This window comes from Protopterus annectens, chromosome 10.part0 (genome assembly GCF_019279795.1).
Source record: "Protopterus annectens isolate FY-2018-M chromosome 10.part0, PAN1.0, whole genome shotgun sequence".
Lineage (NCBI taxonomy): Eukaryota > Metazoa > Chordata > Ceratodontiformes > Protopteridae > Protopterus > Protopterus annectens.
Window position 1 is genome coordinate 536432189 of NC_056744.1, and position 21426 is coordinate 536453614.

Genomic DNA, 21426 nt, shown 5'->3' on the forward strand with positions numbered 1-21426 from the left:
TGGATAGCAAATGGTGGAGGTATGATAGGCAAGAATGAGGTAGCTGGGAACAAATTTTTTGGAAGCGTGATGTGATGAGATGGCAGACTTTTGGGATTCCCTGCAGCCTGCTCTGTTAGAGATGCTGGGTGAGAGGATTGGACTGACTGGGAGGATGATTTTTTTTTTTGAGTTATGCTACAGAAACATAATTGCCTAGAAATAGTAAAGCCTTGCTGAGTCTAATTATGGTGGTTGCCAAAAATACAATTATTAGAAAATGGAAATCAAAGTCTATTTATTTTTTATTTATTTTACATTTGTTGACCGGGCTAGTCTAACTGGATATATGTCCATTTTCAGTAGAGGCCCGGGGAGATAAGCTCCAAACAGTTAAAAGAAATTCACATCAAAGTAATACATGCTTAAAAAGCAGATAAAATAAATTCACATCAAAGTAATACATGCTTAAAAAGCAGATACATGTATAGTAAAAGAGAAAAAGAGATAAAGATAATATCTGTTTACATATTATTAAAGTATATAATTGCAGTACATTTGACATTGATTAGTACAAGTACAGTTATAAGTAGACATTCAAATAGAATGAAAGCAAAATGTACATGTAATACATCTAGTAGTAAAGTGTTTTTTTTTTTTTTCACAAAGTAATTAATACTATGATGGAGAAATAGATTGTTAGATGTTAGGATGAAGTATATGCAGGGTTCTAAAGGTAAAGTTTGAGTCATATATCAGGAGCTAGATAGTCAGTCAGGATTAGTACAGGGGCAGAACCACTGTGTTTTGAGGAAGAGCTTAAGTTGTGGAGGGAATTGTAGATAGTTCAGAGGGAAGTAGGTTCCAGTGTTTTCCAGCAGTATTGGAGAAGAGGGAATCTCCTGCCTTGTTATTTGCTTTGTCAATGTTTACAAGAGGTTTGTGTGCAGATCTTAGAGACTTTAGGTTATGGTAAGGGTAAATTAGAGTAAATAGAACAGGTGTTTTGGTAGGTTGATACAGTATTTTATGGGTGATGGCTAGTTGATTAATTTTCAGTTGCTGCTGAAGTTCAAACCGGCCTAGTTGCTTTAAATTAATACAGTGGTGGGTTCTGAAAGGGTTACCTGTCACAAACCTGGCTATGCTATTGTAGGTGTTTTCTAATTTCATAAGATTATGTTTTGACAGGTTAGTAAAAATGGGTGAGGCATAGAGAAGGGAAGAGATTAGATGGGAGTGGGCAATGGTTATTCTAGTTGCTGGAGTGAGGTAGGGTTTAATTCTGAAAAGAGAGCCTATTCTTTTATTAATAGTTTTCATGGTGTTGCTGATATGGGTGTCGAAGCTAAGGTTGTTGTCGATGGTGATGCCTAGCAGTTTGGTAGTAAGATCTTGGGATATAGGTGTGCCATTTTTAGATAAAATTGTAAAGTCTATTTGGGGGGATTTATTAGTAGGTGTGAATTGGAAGAGTTTAGTTTTTTTTGGGTTAAGTAGGAGACAACGAAAACCACTGTTCAACAGAGTTAAATATGTGTTGTGTCAGAGAGTGAAGTTCTGATACAGTTGTGGCTGAGCAAATAAGTGTGGAATCGTCTGTGTATTGTATGCATGTGGCTAGGGGAACTGCTTGGTGGAGGTCATTTATGAATAAAGAAAACAGGAGTGGACCCAGTATGGACCCTTGAGGGACACCGATGTTAACTGGTAGATGGGTAGATAGAGTGGAGTTCCAGAGTACAGCTTGATGTCTGTTAGTTAAGTAGGACTTGAACCATTTAATAGGTAGAATGTCTAGTGAGAGAGATTGAAGAATTTGTATGAGTATTTGGTGGTTGACCATGTCAAAAGCCTTGGACAGGTCTAAGAAAAGTGCAGAGGAAAGGGTGTTAAGGTTACGTTTGTTGTTGATGGTGTTTGTAAAGGAAAGGAGGGCAGTGGTGGTACTGTGGCAAGGTCTGAAGCCATGTTGGGTATTTGAAAGCAAGTTATTTTGGAGAAGGTGGTCAAGCAGTTGCTTGTGGATACACCTTTCCATGATCTTAGATAAGGGGGAGAGTAGGGCTATGGGGCGATAGTTGGAGAGTTCAGTAGAATTTACTCCCTTATGAAGGGGAATAATATGAGAGACTTTCCAAAGTTTAGGGACGTCTCCTCCAGTGATGGTTCTATTGATTAGTATGGAGATAGGGTAGGCAATGGATTTGGCTGCTAGTTGTAAGTATTCTGCGGGTAGCAAGTCAGCAGAGGGAGTACATGTTTTGAGTTTTTTGATGAGGGAGAGAATATAAGCTGTTGGGACAGGTTGGAAAAGAAATGGGGGTGGTGGGTTTGAGTTAGAATTAGATATAGTTGCATATTGACTAGAGAGGTGACTGGCAAGAGTTTGAATTGTTAAAAGGTATTAAAGTCATTAGCAATTTGCTTGGGGTTCTCTTTGTCTGTACCTTGTGGGTTGGGTGTGATGGATTGACCGGGCTGAAGTAACTGTTTAATGTTTGCCCAGAACTTTTGTGGGTTTTTCTGGTGAGTTTTCTGAGAATGTAGGTAATAGGGTCAATATTGCTTTTTTAGTCTAATTTGTCAATTGTTTGAAGTGCTGGTGATCAGCAGGGTTTTTAGTTAAGCGAGATTTGTTCCAGATTTTATTTATGAGATTGATTTTTTGCTTAGTTTCTTTAGAGAGCCAAGGAGCAGATTTAGTTCTTATTCTAATAGACCGAGTGGGGGCATGGTGGTTGAGTATGTCTAGAAACTTAGTATTAAAGTAATCTACAGCTTCATCAAGAGAAAGGTGTTTTAAGGGTGACCAATTGCATGCTTTCAGTTCATGTTGAAATAGATCCAGGTTGAAGTTTTTCTTGGTTCTAATTGTTCTAGTAATGGTATGAGTGGGTGGATTTGCTTTGAGCCTGATAATATAGGTTAGTAAGTGATCACTTACATCGTCAGGGAGGGTTCCTGTTTCATAAGTGTGGGATTGACTATTGATGAGTATCCAATCTAAGGTGCTTTCTTTTTTATTAGATTTGTTAATTCTAGTGGGGGAGGTAATAGTTTGTGAAAACCCATAGAGATTAATATGGGTAGTAGGGTGTTTGTTGCTGCAGGATTGCCAATCAATGTTAAAATCACCCAGGATAATGGTTTCTTGGGGTAAGTTTAGAGATAGCCAACAGAGGATGTTTTCCATGGTAGAGATGTTATTTCCTGGAGGGACATAGATGCAGATAATATAGATAGATTTGACTGAGTTTAGCTGAAGTTTGGTAATCAAAATCTCAGCATTAGAGTCCTGAGGTGGTTTCTGGTGGAAAGTGGTTATTTGAAAGACAGATTTGAATAAGACAGCTATTCCATAGATATCAGATATTGTAGCCAGGTGGGATGACTTTGTTGTCTTTGGTTGAAGGCTTTAGCCAGGTTTCTGTTAGACAGATAATATCAAAGGAATAGAGTTCCAAGAGAGCATGAAGTTGTGTTATTTTGTTGTTAATGATGTTGAGGTGAGCTATTAGGAGTGAGTTGGCTGTTTTAAGTAGGAGGTTGGCAGTGGGGTTTGGTTTGAAGGGTAGAGTGGTAGAGGAGGTGTTTGGACCTGGGTTTGGGTGAATATCTCCATCCTTTAGGGAGAGGAGTAGTGTTAGATTTCTAGTGTTAGTGTATTTACTTTGTATTGGTGGATGCCTTCTAGGATTGGGGAAGTCATATTGGATGTGGGTTGTCCTATGGTATTTGGGTAAAAGATAGCTAGGTGTGGAAGTAATGTTGATGTGGTGAGCATGAGGGGTGATAATTGAAGTGGTAGATTGCTGAGTAGAGAAGGGAAAGTGTAACAGTAATGGATGTTCATAAGAGGTTATTAGGTGTAATAGTATTAAGTGTGGGAGAAGTGAGAGTATAAGTAAGTTATGTTGGAGGACTAGGGTTGGGAGTTTGTACATTGCAGAGGTGAATATAAAGTTTTAGTAGAGAGTCCAATGGTAAAGTGGTAGTGTAAGGCAATGGGTGTGGTGTGTGAGAAAGTGAGTGGTAGAAGAAAATGGAGGGAAAAGAGATGATTGGTTAAGGTAGTGTTGTTGTGATAGGTGAATATGGTGAAGGGGTGTGGTTAGGTAGGTATAAGTGTAGGACCCTTGGTGGTAGGGTATGGGAGTGGAGTGAGAGGAAGAGAGGTTAGAGAGAAAACTATCAGTAATGCAGGTAGCTACAAATTAGAAGGTAGAACATGAGTGGTAAGGCTGAGATAGTGGAGGAGTCAGAGGAAAAGGAGAGCCAGAGGGTAAATGCTGGAGAAGACACAAGGTGAGTATGAAGAGGATTAGGCCAAGAGCCTAATAAGTTAGTGGGTTTAAGAAGGTAGAACAGGGAGATAGGGAGTGATAGTTGGATGGGAGAAAGGGTGCCACCTAGTGGGCAGTTCTGGTGTTGTAGTTAAGTATGTAAGGGAGCTAAGTAGTGTAGAACAGTGGAAGAAGAGATCTATATCAAGAGAAGGTTAGGGTAGGTGGAAGAGGTGTGTTGGCTGTAGGATAGATTAAGAGTAAAGTTAAAGGTAGCTGGCTGCTCAGGTTCTAGACCAACTTTACTAGAAACAACTTTACTAGAATTAGTGAATATAGTAAAAGAGATAAAACAACTGGAATTGGGATTTTTAAAAAGGGAAGGAGCAAACTACATAGAAAAAAATGGGAATTGTGGAAACAATATATGCAGAGCAGGAATGAGGTTTAAGAGGAAGGATTTAAATGAGCTATATAATGCTTAGATTGGATGGTTTATAAGTGATGTATAATGATCAATAAAATACAGTTACCGCAAGTTCAAAGCCCACCTTATGACCCAGCAAAATATAAGAGAAATAGAACAGAAGCGAGTAGCAGGAACTGCACTTACATAAAAATAAGGCATGTTATTAAATAAAACAGTGAGTGCTTTCATGTGGGGGCTTTCATGCTTCCTCAGACAATACGAAACATTAAATCCCAATTACAAATTTAAAAAACTCAACAACCAATCTGAGTTGAAAAATAATCAACCATGCAAAACGTCATTATTTAACTTCAATGAACATTTTGGATTCAAGAAGCTGAGTCTGCCCTCAGCTTACATAAAATACATACAAATATATAATCTCTCTGTATGAAATTATTCTGCACTACAATAATATATCACCCTTTTCTTCAAAAAATAAAATTCAATAAAATCTGTATCTGACCTGATATAGCGGGTTCCATAGCACTTCATATAGAAACAGCATCTTGATTCGCTCTTTGTTGTTAAAAGTATCTACCATTTTGATTGATACAAAACAATTTCTAATCACATTATTTAATACTCTAGAAACTATACCTCTATGTAGTGATGATGTATTGGTCACACTTGATGTATCTTCTTTATTTACCTGTATCCCTAATGCAATAGGTATACAATATATGCAGGATTTGCTTACACAGAATAGTGATTTTTCTAGAAATACTATCCGCACTTTATGTATGTTGATGGAATTGGTTTTAGACAACAATGTCTTTATATTTGGTACACATTATTATATGCAATTGGCAGGGGTTGCCCATGCCAATTCATATGCCAATATGATTATGGAGTATTGGGAATCAAAATATATATTGTTTAATGAAATGTTTAAGGAAAATATAATATGTTATAAACCTTTTTGTGGATGATATTTTTATTGTATGGAGAAGACCATTAGTTAAACTGGAGCAATTTTATAAGTACATAGAGGTGACTTTGTCCTTTTTAAGGTTTACATTACATCAGTCTAAAGCAGCTATTGAATTTTTGGACGTGAAATTGCAAAGAATTGGTAATACCCTAGAGACAAGCATGTACAAACAGGAATGCAGGAAGAATAGTTTATTGGAGAAGTTAAGTATGCACCTCAGCTATGTATTTAAGAATGTATTGAAAGGACAAGCTACATATGTATCCAGATTAATGAGCAATGATGCTGCATTAGTGAATCATATGAAGCTATATGAAGAATGATTTTGTTAATAGGGGATATAATAGTACTGAATGTGATAAATACTTTAGTGTTGTGGCCGAGGAGAGGAATGGTAAAGGTAAACCATATTTTTCCAAGAATATAGATTCATCTCAAAAAGGACTAGAAAGAACAAATACTCAAATGTGTAGACTCTGTTTACCTTATACTGTAGATAATAAGTTTTTAATGGGCATCATTAGGAATAATTGGCATATACTGACAGATGATGAACAAGTAAGAGATATTGCTGGACTCCATCTGAGGGTGATGTTTAAGAATATGAAGTCCATTAAGAGAAGGCTATGCCACAGGTTAGGTTTCCATGTCAATACAACATCTTCCATCAGGACAGGGAATGCAGACACTGCAATTATTGCAAGTTTATCAGCAATAGTAACACCTTTAAGCATCCTACTAATGAAAAAATATATACCTTTCATCATTATGCTGATTGTGCAACTTGCAATGTTGCTTATCTGGCCACCTGCATTGAATGTCATCATTTCTATGTAGGGATGACCATGAAGGCCCTAAGAAATAGGATTAGGGAACATATTTATTATGCAACCATTTGAGATGCTAGAAGTGCTATAGCAAACCATATTAAAGAAATAAGTAATAGTCATAAGTTTTTATTCACGACTTTATAAGTGATGACCCCTAACAACAGAATGGGTGATAATTGAAATGATTTAGAAATGGCTGAGCGAAGATGGATTGTACTGCTTCAAGTGGATAATCATTTTGGCCTTAATGAAGCAGTATCTTTAAAACCACATTAGCTACTAATACTTTTTTAGTACTCTGAGCTGTTAAATCTATAATCAAGTTATTGTATAATTTTTTAAATAGATTGCATATATTTTTGTCTTTTTTAGGTTATATAGGCATTATGTGATATAGTCAGTAGGACATTACATTCATAGTACCGTGTTCATCTTTAGCTGGTGGTCAACATTGTGATGACTTTTTTTGCCTTTAGTTTATAGGTTATCCTATATGTATAGTTGGTTGGGTTTAAGCACATGTTAATGTGCCTTTATCTTGACCGGTATTTGTTTTTTAGTTAGCTATATTAGAAGTAGTAGTGTTTTGAATTTCTTTTTGTTTAATTTTTTATACTATACATATATATAACTTTTATATATTATTTTTTATTTTTTATTTTGGGGGATTATAATATTGTGGTTAATTTTTATAGCATACACTAAATTAGGTTAATGTCACTCCTCACCATGTGTACAGTGTTGCTAGTTGCTAGGAAACGTAATGATGCCATCTTCACACGAGAGTGGTAGAGATAATCAAGATGTTGTTTGTATATGAAGTGCCATGGAACCCGTTATATCAGGTCAGATACAGATTTTATTGAATTTTATTTTTTGAAGAAAAGGGTGATATATTGTTGTAGTGCAAAGTCATTTCACACAGAGACGTTATATATTTTTTATGCATTTTATGTAAGTTGAGGGTGGACTTGGCTTCTTGAATTTGAAATGCTTATTGACGTTAATTAATGGTGTTTTGCATGGTTGATTATTTTTCAACTCAGATTGGTTGTTGAGTTTGTTAAATTTGTAATTGGGATTTAATGTTTTGTATTGTCTGAGGAAGTGTGGAAGCCCCACGCAAAAGCACTTTCTGTTTTATTTAATAAAACGTCTCATTTTTATACAAGTGCCGTGCTTGCTACTCGCTTCTATTCTATTTCTCAAGTGATGTATAATGTTTACAGCTATAGTTGTTTCAATGGTGTCTGTGATATAAACTGTTTGTAACTAAAGTGATATAATTTTGTATGTTTTTCATTTATATAAATGTAAGATTGCCTTTGTCATATGTGTACATTTAATAAAGATGTTTGAAAAAAAAAGTCCAAGCTACAAACCAATTTGATCTTCCTGTCCTAGCTTACAGCTTTGGAGTCAAACAAAATAAAAGTCAGTCACAGTTGCTTGCCAAAGTAACGAAGAATGGAAACCTTTGATTAACTTAACTTTATTTGAAGCTCTTTTCGTTTGCACAATGTACAAACTTCTTCAGAAAACAGTGTTAACATTCAAAAATCATATAAATATACTCAGGTGTATCCGTTTAACCAATCGGATAAAACAGAGCTTCATTCATTACTTCCTTAAAGGTACACTGAATAACTAGATAATTTTCCATAAAAAATATATATGCTCATATAAAAGTGTATCACTAAAACCAGCTTGTAATCATTGATAAAAAATAAAACATAAAGATATAAAATAAAGCTAAAAGTGTTAATAACACTAATTATATATACATACAAAATAAACATATAATTACTGAATAAGTACTAAACCAACAATGGCATTCATTCATCTCCTTAACCTCTGAAAATAAAATATAAAGATATAAAATAAAGTTAAAAGTGTTAATAACACTAATTATATATACATACAAAATAAACATATAATTACTGAATAAGTACTAAACCAACAATGGCATTCATTCATCTCCTTAAACTCTTTAGTTTTAAAATACTACTTAAGGAGCAGGTTTCGTTCAAGCCTGGAAAATTATATGCATTTAATCTGATCTGCCAGGCTAACTCTAGTTCCTCAAGTTGCAAAGGTAAAGGGCCACCCCTAATATCATAATAAACCTGGTCGATGACCAAAAATTTAAAGCTGTGTCCATTGTGTCCCTGGATGTGTTTGGCTAAGGCATTGTCCTGCTTCTTCCTACTAATAGCGTATTGATGCTCATAAATTCTTTCACGGAGCCTCCGCTCCGTTTTGCCAACATAAAATGCAGGACAGCATTGGCACTTAGCCAAATAAACAACCATTTTCGAATTACAGTTAAACCTCAATTTTAAATTAAATTGGTTACCTCCCACTGTAACCGAATTCGCCACTTCTACATATTTACAAAAGTTGCAACTTTGGAATTTATCCATACCTGTTATTTTAGGGTAACTATGACGTTGTTGTTTGAGTAGTTTTTAAGATTTTTGCCCCTCCTAAAAATAACACTAAGCTTGTCACCCATTTTACTACAGATATTGGGATTAGTTTTAAACAAGTCCCAATTTTTCCGGATGATGTCAATGCAAAAGTGACTGTGTATAGTGTATGTAGTAATACAACTTGAACGGGGGTCATTAGACAAAACTGGAATATAGTCCGCAGTATTAAGAGTTGTTACTTTTGGCATCACTGACTGCTCAGATAAAATTTGTTTGACACCCAATATAGGTTTATGCATACTGTTGAATCTCTTGTATTTAACCTCATCAATCAAGCTGTCTATCAAAGTCTCAGGGTAACACTGGTGTAAGAACATACATTTCAATAAGTGACACTCGTCCGCATACTCTGTTACCTGACTCACTATGCGTACAGTTCTCACCTGTTGTCCCTTAATGACTGAGCGCTTCTGGTGATATGGATGGCAACTTAAGAAGTGTAAAAATGAATTAGAATATTTGCTTTTCCTATGAATTCTAGCCACAAAACTACCCAATTCTCTATTCTTGACTAACCATACATCTAAGTATGTTATTGCTTCTGTATCATATGTACAAGTGAATTGTAAGAATTGGGTCGACTGGTTAAATTGTTCCAAAACATATTTACTAGTCTCTAAATCACCGTTTAGGAGGATGAAAATATCATCCAAATAGTGTGTATAAAACACTATTCGGTCATTGAGACTAGTATTTTTAAACACATATTCCAATTCCCAATGAGCCATTACTAAATTCATTATGCTTGCCCCACATGGGGAGCCCATAACAACTCCCACTTTTTGTAAGTAGAAGTTGTTCCCAAGCATAAAAAAGTTGTTGTAAAGTATAAGCTCAAGTAATTCAATAACCAATGCAGTCTAAGTGTTAGTAGCACCATTTTTCTTAAGTACTAAACTCACCCAATCAATCCCTACTTCATGTGGAATACACGTGTAGAAATCTTTCACATCAACTGTAAGAAAGTTATAATTTGTATTAAATTCTAAACCATCAATTTTCTTAAGGAATGACCATGAGTCTTTACACATTTGGTGCTCATGTGCCAAGTATTTTTGCAGTATTGAGTCTACGACCTTGGAACATGGATACGTTGGAGAACCACGACCGTCTACAAGTGGTCTCATGGGAGGGTTTCTTACATCTTTATGGATCTTTGGTATACCAAATAGGTAGGAGTTTCTAGGGTATAAAGTTGACATATAATTGAACACATTTTGTTCTAACCTACCATCTATGAACATGTCTTTAATGCTGTTCTTAATTATGCTATAGGCTCTATTAACTTCAGAACGTGAGCTCAAATCATATGCAGAATTATCTAATAATGTTGTCATACGTTCATAGTAATCCATATTATCAAAGATAACCAGGCCCCCTCCTTTGTCTGGTTTACAAATATGAATATCCTGCAATTTAATATAGTCAGGATATTCGCGTTCAGCCCTATTTGTGTGATAGTTACTATTAGCACTAAATCCATGTCTAAGACCTTGTCTAATGTCCAATTCGCACATTTGTTCGAAAATTTGTAACAACGGGTGCAAAGGAGGATTGTATGTACTAGGTATATAGAATTTGTCAGTACATGATTCATTGATACTAGCTCCCATCATTAAATTAAAGTTTAACTTCCTAGTGAAGGTTTTGATATCTATTACTGTTTTCATTAGGTCAAGTTTTTGTACTGGAACATATGTGTGTCCTTTAGATAAAAAAATCCACAATGTCAGATGTAATGACCACAGATGAAAAATTATACACTTTAAAGTCCCCTGTCTTGTTAGTAATAATAACAAGGTTTTCAATAATGGGGTCAACAAACTCCTTACAAATATTAAGGTTGGGTTGGTCATCATCAAATAAACTCAAGTCTAAAGGTAAATCAGTCACAGTTTGTAAGCAAGAATTAACCAAATTAGGCATAAATACAAGCTGGTCAGATGTGACAGTAGCCAAGTCTTGCGTTTGTTGGACTTCTGTTTGGACTTGTTCAGCTGGAAATTGTTCTGTTGTTTTGGTCTGGCCCCAGTGTAGCTGGTATAATGAACATTTTGATTTTGTTTATGTTGACTAGGGTTATTTTGCCCCTGATGGCAATTTTGTAGCATTTCACTCCTCCTGACCTCGGCTGGCCCATCTGGTTTATCGTTGTTAAGAAAATCAAGATTATTATCATGATAGTTGCCATCATTAACCACAGGCATTTGATTCACCTGTTGGTTTTGACTGTTATTATCTACAACAGTACCAATGTTAGCAAAAGATGGTACATTAGAAGCTGTAGTTTTATGCCAAACATGGGGTGCCGAAGGAACAGGATATGCTGTACCTTCCTGATAAGTCTTACAGTCACGGTCTAATTTTTTGATTTTATTACCTTTTAATTTCGACATATGCTGGTCTATACTGGGAAATACTTGGCCATATTCATATTTGTAATGAAAGAACTCAGCATCCAACTTTATACTATAGTCAAGTTCTGCCACTTTGTTGCTTAACGTGTGTACCCATAAAGTGTAATGTTTGACCATGAGCTCTAAAATTTCAAATCCTTGTCGGTCAAACAATTCAATAAGCTCCTTATAGAAAACAGAATTAATATCAAGTCCAGTAGGAAACTGGTGGTGCCGCAGACCTTTCGGCACCACTTTACGTGATAGACATTCACAAAAGTAAGATATTTCCAACTGTAATTTCTTGAGCTTAATTAAAAGTATCTAGTTATTCAGTGTGCCTTTAAAGGAAGTAATGAATGAAGTTCTGTTTTACTCCGATTGGTTAAACGGCTACACCTGAGTATATTTATATGATTTTTGAATCTTAACACTGTTTTCTGAAGAAGTTTGTAAATTGTGCAAACGAAAATGCTTCAAATAAATTTAAGTTTATCAAAGGTTTCCATCTTTCATTACTTTGGCAAGCAGCTGTGACTGATTTTTATTTAGTTTGACTGTTTACTGTGCTTTCTTGGTTATCTGTTTGTCATGGCATCCAGCTCAGCAGCTAGCCAAAGTCTCTTCACACCCAGTGAGACACCGGAGTTGTTAAGAGGCTGTAATAATGTGACCATTGAAGTACCTGCTTCTGATAATACACCGATGAGTAGTGCTCCATTAGACTCATTAATTACTAGGATAGAGTCTATTTTTTCGAGACTGAACCGTCTCGATATGCAGCAGCATGAACTTCGTGACTCGCTTCCAGCATTAGTGAGTCTAAACCTTTCTACTAAGCCTCCAGTGAGTGTTGGCAACTTAGAGGCATTACCAGCTATGAGAGCAGCTGCAGTTTCTAACCCAGTACCCACACAACAAGGGCAATGAGTGGTAACAGCTGACATTGCACCACCGACTGATAAAATGAGTGTGGCAGCAGGCAGCTCTGGTTCGGCTTTTGGCACACAACTAGCTCCTAATAATGAACGTGGATTCATTAACCCACAAGCTCAACCTTTTGTTCCATTATGTAACACGCTACTGAATGTGGACAATAACAGCTTTGGTTTACCAGTATTAACAACATGGTTAGCCGAGAGTTTTTCCTTTTCTGGTTTTTCGATCACCAACCACCAGGGACAAGGTGAAAACAGAGGTAACACCAATTTAAATGTTGATATAGTGGCTAAATTAAAATTTTTGTATAGCCATTTAATTAAGCTCAAGAAATTACAGTTGGAAATATCTTACTTTCGTGAATGTCTATCACATAAAGTGTTGCCGAAAGGTCTGCAGCACCACCAGTTTCCTACTGGGCTTGATATGAATTCTGTTTTCCATAAGGAGCTTATTGAATTGTTTGACCGACAAGTATTTGAACTTTTAGAGCTTATGGTCAAACATTACTCTTTATGGGTAGACGCGTTAAGCAACAAAGTGGCAGAACTTGACAATAGTATAAAGTTGGATGCTGAGGTCTTTCATTAAAAATATGATAATGGCCAAGTATATAAACCAGATGGGCCAGTCGAGGTCAGGAGGAGTGAAAGGCTACAAAATTGCCATCAGGGGCAAAATAACCCTGGTCAACATAAACAAAAACAAATTTTTTGGTATACCAGCTACACTGAGGCCAGACCAAAACAGCAGAACAATTTCCAGCCGAACAAGTCCAAACAGAAGTCCAACAAACGCAAGACTTAGCTACTGTTACATCTGACCAGCTTGTATTTATGCATAATTTAGTTAATTCTTGCTTACAAACTGTGACTGATTTACCTTTAGACTTGAGCTTATTTGATGATGACCAACCCAACCTTAATATTTGTAAGGAGTTTGTTGACCCCATTATTGAAAACCCTGTTATTATTACTAACAAGACAGGAGACTTTAAAGTGTATAATTTTTCATCTGGGGTCATTACATCTGACATTGTGGATTTTTATCTAAAGGACACACATATGTTCCAGTACAAAAACTTGACCTAATGAAAACAGTAATAGATATCAAAACCTTCACTAGGAAGTTAAACTTTAATTTAATGATGGGAGCTAGTATCAATGAATCATGTACTAACAAGTTCTATATACCTAGTACATACAATCCTCCTTTTGGACATTAGGCAAGGTCTTAGACATGGATTTAGTTCTAATAGTAACTATCACACAAATAGGGCTGAACGCGAATATCTTGACTATATTAAATCGCAGGATATTTGTATTTGTAAATCAGACAAAGGAGGGCGTCTGGTTATCTTTGATAATATGGATTACTATGAATGTATGACAACATTATTAGATAATTCTGCATATGATTTGAGCTCACGTTCTGAAGTTAATAGAGCCTATAGCATAATTAAGAACAGCATTGAAGACATGTTCATAGTGGGTAGGTTAGAATAAAATGTGTTCAATTATATGTCAACTTTATACCCTAGATACCCCTACCTATTTGGTATACCGAAGATCCATAAAGATGTAAGAAACCCTCCCATGAGACCACTTGTAGACGGTCATGGTTCTCCAACGTACCCATGTGCCAAGGTCGTAGACTCAATACTGCAAAAATACTTGGCACACGAGCACCAAATATGTAAAGACTCATGGTCGTTCCTTAAGAAAATTGATGGTTTAGAATTTAATATGAATTATAACTTTCTCACAGCTGATGTGAAAAATTTGTACACGTGTATTCCACAAGATGTAGGGATTGATCGGGTGAGTTTAGTACTTAAGAAAAATGGTGCTACTAACACTGAGACTGCATTGGTTATTGAATTTCTTGAGCTTATACTTTACAACAACTTTTTTATGCTTGGAAACAACTTCTACTTACAAACAGTGGGAGTTGTTATAATGAATTTAGTAATGGCTCATTGGGAATTGGAATATGTGTTTAAAAATACTAGTCTCAATGACCAAATAGTGTTTTATACATGCTATTTGGATGATATTTTCATCCTCCTAAATGGTGATTTAGAGACTAGTAAATATGTTTTGGAACAATTTAACCAGTCAACCCAATTCTTACAATTCACTTCTACATATGATACAGAAGCAATAACATACTTAGATGTATGGTTAGTCAAGAATAGAGAATTGGGTAGTTTTGTGGCTAGAATTAATAGGAAAAGCACATATTCTAATTCATTTTTACACTTCTCAAGCTGCCATCCATATCACCAGAAGGGCTCAGCCATTAAGGGACAACTGGTGAGAACTGCACGCATAGTGAGTCAGGATACAGAGTTTGCGGATGAGTGTCACTTATTGAAATGTATGTTCTTACACCGGGGTTACCCTGAGACTTTGATAGACAGTTTGATTGATGAGGTTAAATACAAGAGATTCAACAGTATGTATAAACCTATATTGGGTGTCAAACAAATTTTATCTGAGCAGACAGTGATGCCAAATGTAACAACTCTTAATACTGCAGACTATATTCCTGTTTTGTCTAATGACCCCCGTTCAAGTTTTATTACTACATACACTATACACAGTCACTTTTGCATTGACATCATCCGGAAAAATTGGGACTTGTTTAAAACTAATCCCAATATCTGTAGTAAAATGGGATGACAAGCCTAGTGTCATTTTTAGGAGGGGTAAAAATCTTAAAAAACTACTCGAACAACAATGACGTAGTTACCCTAAAATAACAGGTATGGATAAATGCCAAAGTTGCAACTTTTGTAAATATGTAGAAGTGGCGAATTCGGTCACAGTGGGAGGTAACCAATTTAGCTTCAAATTGAGATATAACTGTAATTCGAAAATGGTTGTTTATTTGGCTAAGTGCCAATGCTGTCCTGCATTTTATGTTGGCAATGGAGTGGAGGCTCCGTGAAAGAATTTATGAGCATCAATACGCTATTAGTAGGAAGAAGCAGGACAATGCCTTAGCCAAACACATCCAGGGACACAATGGACACAGCTTTAAATTTTTGGTCATCGACCAGGTTTATTATGCTATTATTGCAACTTGAGGAACTAGAGTTAGCCTGGCAGATCAGATTAAATGCATATAATTTTCCAGGCTTGAACAAAACCTTCTCCTTAAGTAGTATTTTAAAGCTAAAGAGTTTAAGGAGATGAATGAATGCCATTGTTAGTTTAGTACTTATTCAGTAATTATATGTTTATTTTGTATGTATATATAATTAGTGTTATTAACACTTTTAACTTTATTTTATATCTTTATATTTTATTTTTCATCAATGATTACAAGCTGGTTTTAGTGATACACTTTTATATGAGCATATATATCTTTTATGGAAAAGTATCTAGTTATTCAGTGTGCCTTTAAGAAAGTAATGAATGAAGTTCTGTTTTACTCCGATTGGTTAAACGGCTACACCTTGGTATATTTATACGATTTGTCAATATTAACACTGTTTTCTGAAGAAGTTTGTACATTGTGCAAACGAAAATGCTTCAAATAAATTCAAGTTTATCAAAGGTTTCCATTCTTCATTACTTTGGCAAGCAGCTGTGACTGACTTTTATTTTGTTTGACTGTTTACTGTGCTTTCTTGGTTACAGTTTTGGAGTGACTAACTGGCCCCAAAAGGTGTTGAATAGTTCAGACAGAAAAACAAGAAGGATGCTTCATGCTCAACATGTGATTTATAAAAATCATTGCATACCAAGTCTATATATTTCCCATTCTGAAGGAGTTACAGGCTTCCTCGAAATTGATTACATGTATAGATTTGCTATAGTGGGACTGCATACATATCTGCTAACTTCACAAGACCCAAATGTAGAGAAAGTTTTGAAACATGAAGAGAACAAGTCTAAGATGACCATGCTTATTTTAGCAGAAGCATATTGGTGTCAAGTGGGAATGGAAATCAAACCAGAAGTTGATAAAAATCAGGTAGCAATTGAATGTGCCAAAAATCAAAAGGAAGAATATAAGGTGAAGGATCAGATGAGAAGGCAAGAAATGTGTAAAATGCATAAATATAGTTGCAAGTATAGAAAACTCTTGGAACAACATCATGTTGATGAGGATCAAATGTAGGAATGGTTAAGGGGAGGTGAATTTAAACTAAAAGATGAAAGGTTAATATTGGCTGCTCAAGACAGTGGACTATATACACATTGGTTTACAAAGTCCATTGAACATGTGGGAGAAACAGACAAATGTAGGTTTTGTAAAACAGAATTGGAAACAGTTGCACATCTTGTTGCTGGTTGACAGAAAGACTGTATACTGAAAGAAATAATAATATCGCTGTCCACTCCAACCCTTCTCTAAAGTTTTTTTTTTCAGGGCTTATTTTGTTGACACCTCCATGGATATCCAGTTGATGGTATTGTTTTATTCAGTTTCACCGCAGAGACATCAAAACTGTCTTAATGTTGATTATTTCTATTGATAATAAACAATGCATACCATTGCCTTAAAAACAATATTGTGCAAATGCATATGGGAAACATCAATTAACAAAACTGAAAATATAACATATATTTATAACATGGAATTAAAATTTATATCATAATGACATCCTGTATATTTTATTACATGAAAATAAAATATCAGTTAGATGGGATATATACCAAATATGACGTAAAATGAAATATTTCAAGAGTGACACTCCTAGGGTAGTATGAACTATATGTTAGCACTGGACTAATATACTCTGAGAAACTTCCACTGGTTCATAGTTTCATACTAGGTTAACAACCACCTTTACAAACCTAGCCATGCAGCCCAACCCAGTTTTGTCCCAAAGTTTGTAGGATCCCTATATGGTGGGGTGTGTTAGTAAAGAGGTTGCTAACGGTTATGGAGGGTATGTTGGTTGGGATTAATTTGCTTACTGATGACCTCTATACATCAGAGACATGGGGGTCAGACTGGAGGTGAGTTATCAATTTCACATCCAAAAATCAATGGTTCTTTTCAACAGGGTCAGGGATGAACTCTGCTTCACATAGATATGGAGCTTATTCCATAGTGCTGGGATCCTTTGAGACACATATTTGTCTTTCCAGCAGGCAAAGTTTACGTCTTTGGATATAGTGTTTTTAGTGCCGTTTGCCTTGCAGATGTGCAAGAGGTCCACCCAGTGATGGGAATAATATATTACAATATGTAATATATTATTGTGATATATTACAGTTTCTAGTAACTAGTAATATAACTAGTTACTTTTCAAAATTGTAACAAAGTAATAGTAATATATTTTACTGAAAAATATAGTAGAATCAAACCCACAGGCAGTATCCAGAAAAAAGAAACTTTTAATGGTGAGCGCTTCCGCGACAACTTTTGCCACTTCATCAGACACAACATCTCTTTACTTTAGTATTTAAAATATATTCCAACCAATTAAAAACTCCTATATAATTAACAGTCAATTAAAACCATTAACAAAGCAATTAAGTGCTATTACTAATGTGCCAACATTATGTTGCAATTTTTTATCAAAATTGCCCCTTCAAAGTCTCTATTACCTCTTAACATCTGATTACTATCCAGGGCCCCCGGAAGTTTTCAAATTTAAGTTTTAAAATTTAAAAACATAGGTACAAGTTGCCTTCTTACTAAGTTCCTTGCCTGTAAAACTGGCTTTATGGAAGCCTTGTCATTGAGCTCCTTCCCCATTGTAGCTGTCATCCTGATTATCCATTCATCCTTTGCATCCAATAAGACAGAAGTGGCTGAATTAGAAATGATAATCAGGATGAGAGCTACAATGGGGAAGGGGATCAATGATTAGGCTTCCATAAAGCCAGTTTTACAGGCAAGGAACTTAGTAAGATGACAATTTGTACCAATGTTTTTAAATTGTAATTGTCTTGCTAATGGTTGTAATTGACTGTTAATTATACAGTAGTTTTTATTGGTTGGAATATATTTTAAATACTAAAGTAAAGAGATGTTGCGTTGTCTGATGAAGCAGCAACATTTGTCATGAAAGCGCTCACCATTAAAAGTTTATTTTTTCTGGATACTGGATGTGGTTTGGTTCTACTATATTTTTCAGTACATTGGCTTTTTTCGTTTGGTGAAACAATTTCCCTGCACCACATTCTGTCTCTTCTTTGTTAATAGTAATATATAACTTTTGTAGTAATTAGTAACTTAAATGATCATTACTTTTGAGTTACTTTTGCTTAAAACAGTGGTTCTCAACATGGGTGATATCATACCCTAAAGAGTGATGGAAAACTTCCTGGGGCCCTGGATAGTAATCAGATGTTAAGAGGTAATAGAGACTTTGAAGGGGCAATTTTGATAAAAAATTGCAGCATAATGTTGGCATAACTCATAGCACTTAGTATTCCTAACAGATCATTAGAATTAGTCTGGAGCAAAATTTACTTCATTTTTTTAGCACTGCAAGGAGGTGAAAGCTAATGATGACTAGACTCTGGTGCTGCCCTGGTACTGTGGGACTCTCATCTACTAAAACACCTCCTAATACTGGGACAGTCCTAGCCTGCTAGAGATCATGTCCTTGCCTTGCCATATAATAAATGGCATTGGTTCTCCATACCACTGTCAATCAGAATCAAACTCACCACTCATCAGTTTAACAACCGACACCCCAACCCACTGCACCAAGCAGGACTCTTCAGGTAGTTGATCAACAGCTTTTGTCTTGACAATTTTTGTCATGTTCTATTTAAAATACTTTTCAGTTTTTGATTTTTAGTTGCTGAAAACAGATGAGTTTTTATAGGTATTTTGCTGCTGGCTGTGTATAGTTTGATTTAATTATTTGAGACTCTCTAGCTATAAAGATTAGTCTTCTTCTTTTAACTGCTCCCATTAAGGGTCACTATGGTGGATAATTTGGTCCACAGAACAAGTAGCAATAGAGTTTTACGATGTTGAGTTACTAGCCTGCCACCCAGCCTTCTTCTGAAGGCACACACATGCACACACTCACACCAATGGCCAATTTAAAATGTCCAATCCACCTGCAGCATGTCTTGGTAATGTGGGAGGAAAACAAAGCACTCGGGGGAAACCCACACGAATGTAGGGAGGACATGCAGACTCCACACAGAAGGTGTACCACCGAGAATCAAACTGGAGAACCTCTTGCTATAAGGTGACAACACTAACTGCTGCACCACTGTGCTGCCTAGGTGCAAAGGAAAGTCTGATGGACTTTTTCAACTGTTAAATGCTATTCAACCTCATTCTAACATTGTGTATACAACTTTAATAATAAACTTATATGCATGTGCTTACTTGTGTGAGTAAATCGTAATATTATAATTGATAGATTCTATTATGGCAGCTAAGGATACATGGGAAGAGACTAAACAAAAGATAATACAAAAACTGAGAAAATGGAAGCTTTGTTATATGGATATGGATAGTAAGATACAATAAGTTAAAATGTTTTTAGTCCCTTTAGTCTTATACACAGGTCAGGCATATTTTTATCAACCAGAGGAGAAGTTGTGGATAGCAATTAATAAATAGCTGAAGGACTTTATCTGGGAGGGGAAGATAACAAGAGTCAAGTGGGATAAGCTGATTTTTTTCCAGTAGAGCAGGGCATATTGGGATTACCCAATCTGAAGAGGTATTTCAGAGCTACACAGTTAAGACTCCTATCTATAGCACAAGCAGAAAACTGTAATTCAAAGTGGAAAGGGATGATGATGAAACACAAGGGAAGCTCAAGAAACAAGGAGAGACTGGCATTTTGGATGTAGGCCTTTAAGGAGAATAACAAAAATCATGCAGATTATTATATCCATAAAGTAGCAGAAAGTATTCTAAGAACTAAAACAACATGGGAATGGAGAAAGGAGATTCTGACATAGGGATGCCTGCTATTAGGGATACAGATAACAGGCAAGAGAGAGAGCGGAATTTATTGGAGAAAACTTATAAAAGAACCAAGGTACCGGGAGCAAATAACTAGAGAGGGAACGATGACAGAATGGGAAGAGGCCAAAAATGTATTTGGACTGCAGGTTTGAGACTGCCTTCCCTATCAGGGATTGATATCAGATTATAGGCAAAGAGAAAGACATAGGGGGCTCCTAAACAAAAGACCAGCACTGGTAGAGTTTTTAATAGAATCTAGAACAGAAGCTGCAATTTAAAAAGGAATAATTAGTAGAGCATATAAAATATTACACGATAACTTTAAAAATCAATCAGAGGAGGTTAGAAAAAATTGGGAAGAGACTGGATGAGCAATTCACAAAGAAACAATGTAAGAATATATGCATGTCTCCCAACTATGCAACAAAATCCAGAAGATTTAAAATTTTTGTCTGGAAATGTTTACACAGATATTTTTATACCCTAAGTAGACTCCCAATAATTTGTCCTTAGGCAGATAGTAAATGTAGGAGGTGTGAAGGGGAAAGAAAGAGGTAATTGGGAACATATTTTCTGGGAGTGCAGTGAGCTGGCAGGCTTTAAGGATTCCCTGTGGAATGCTCTTTCAGATATGCTGGGCAGATTGATTGGTCTGATGAGAGGGATGATTTTTCTAGGCTATGATACCAAATTGGAATTGCCTAGACATGGTAAACCTTGCTCTGTCCAATAATGGTGGCTGTCAGAAACATTTACTTGAAAATGGAAATCAAAATCTAATCCAGCTATACTGGAAGTAGTGAATATAGTAACAGAGATAAAACTAATGGAATTCAGATATTTAGAAAAGGGTAGAAGCAAACTACATAGGAAAAAAATGGGAATTGTGGGAACAATATATACAAGGGAGGAATGAGGTCTAGAAGGCAGCAGGACTTAAATGAGCTACGTAATGTTTGAGTGAAAAAAATTGGTTAGATTATAAGCAAGGTATAATGTTTGCAAATGGGAGTATGTCAGTATGGTTTGTGATGTAAAATGCTTGTGACTAGGATTGTGTTGAAGTGGTTTGTTTTCATTTATATAAATGTATGCTTGCCTATGTAGTAAGTGATGTTTTAATAAAGATCTTTCTTGTTTTTTTTTAAAAAATCAGGAATTGAATAATGTATGTAATATTGCTTAGATTA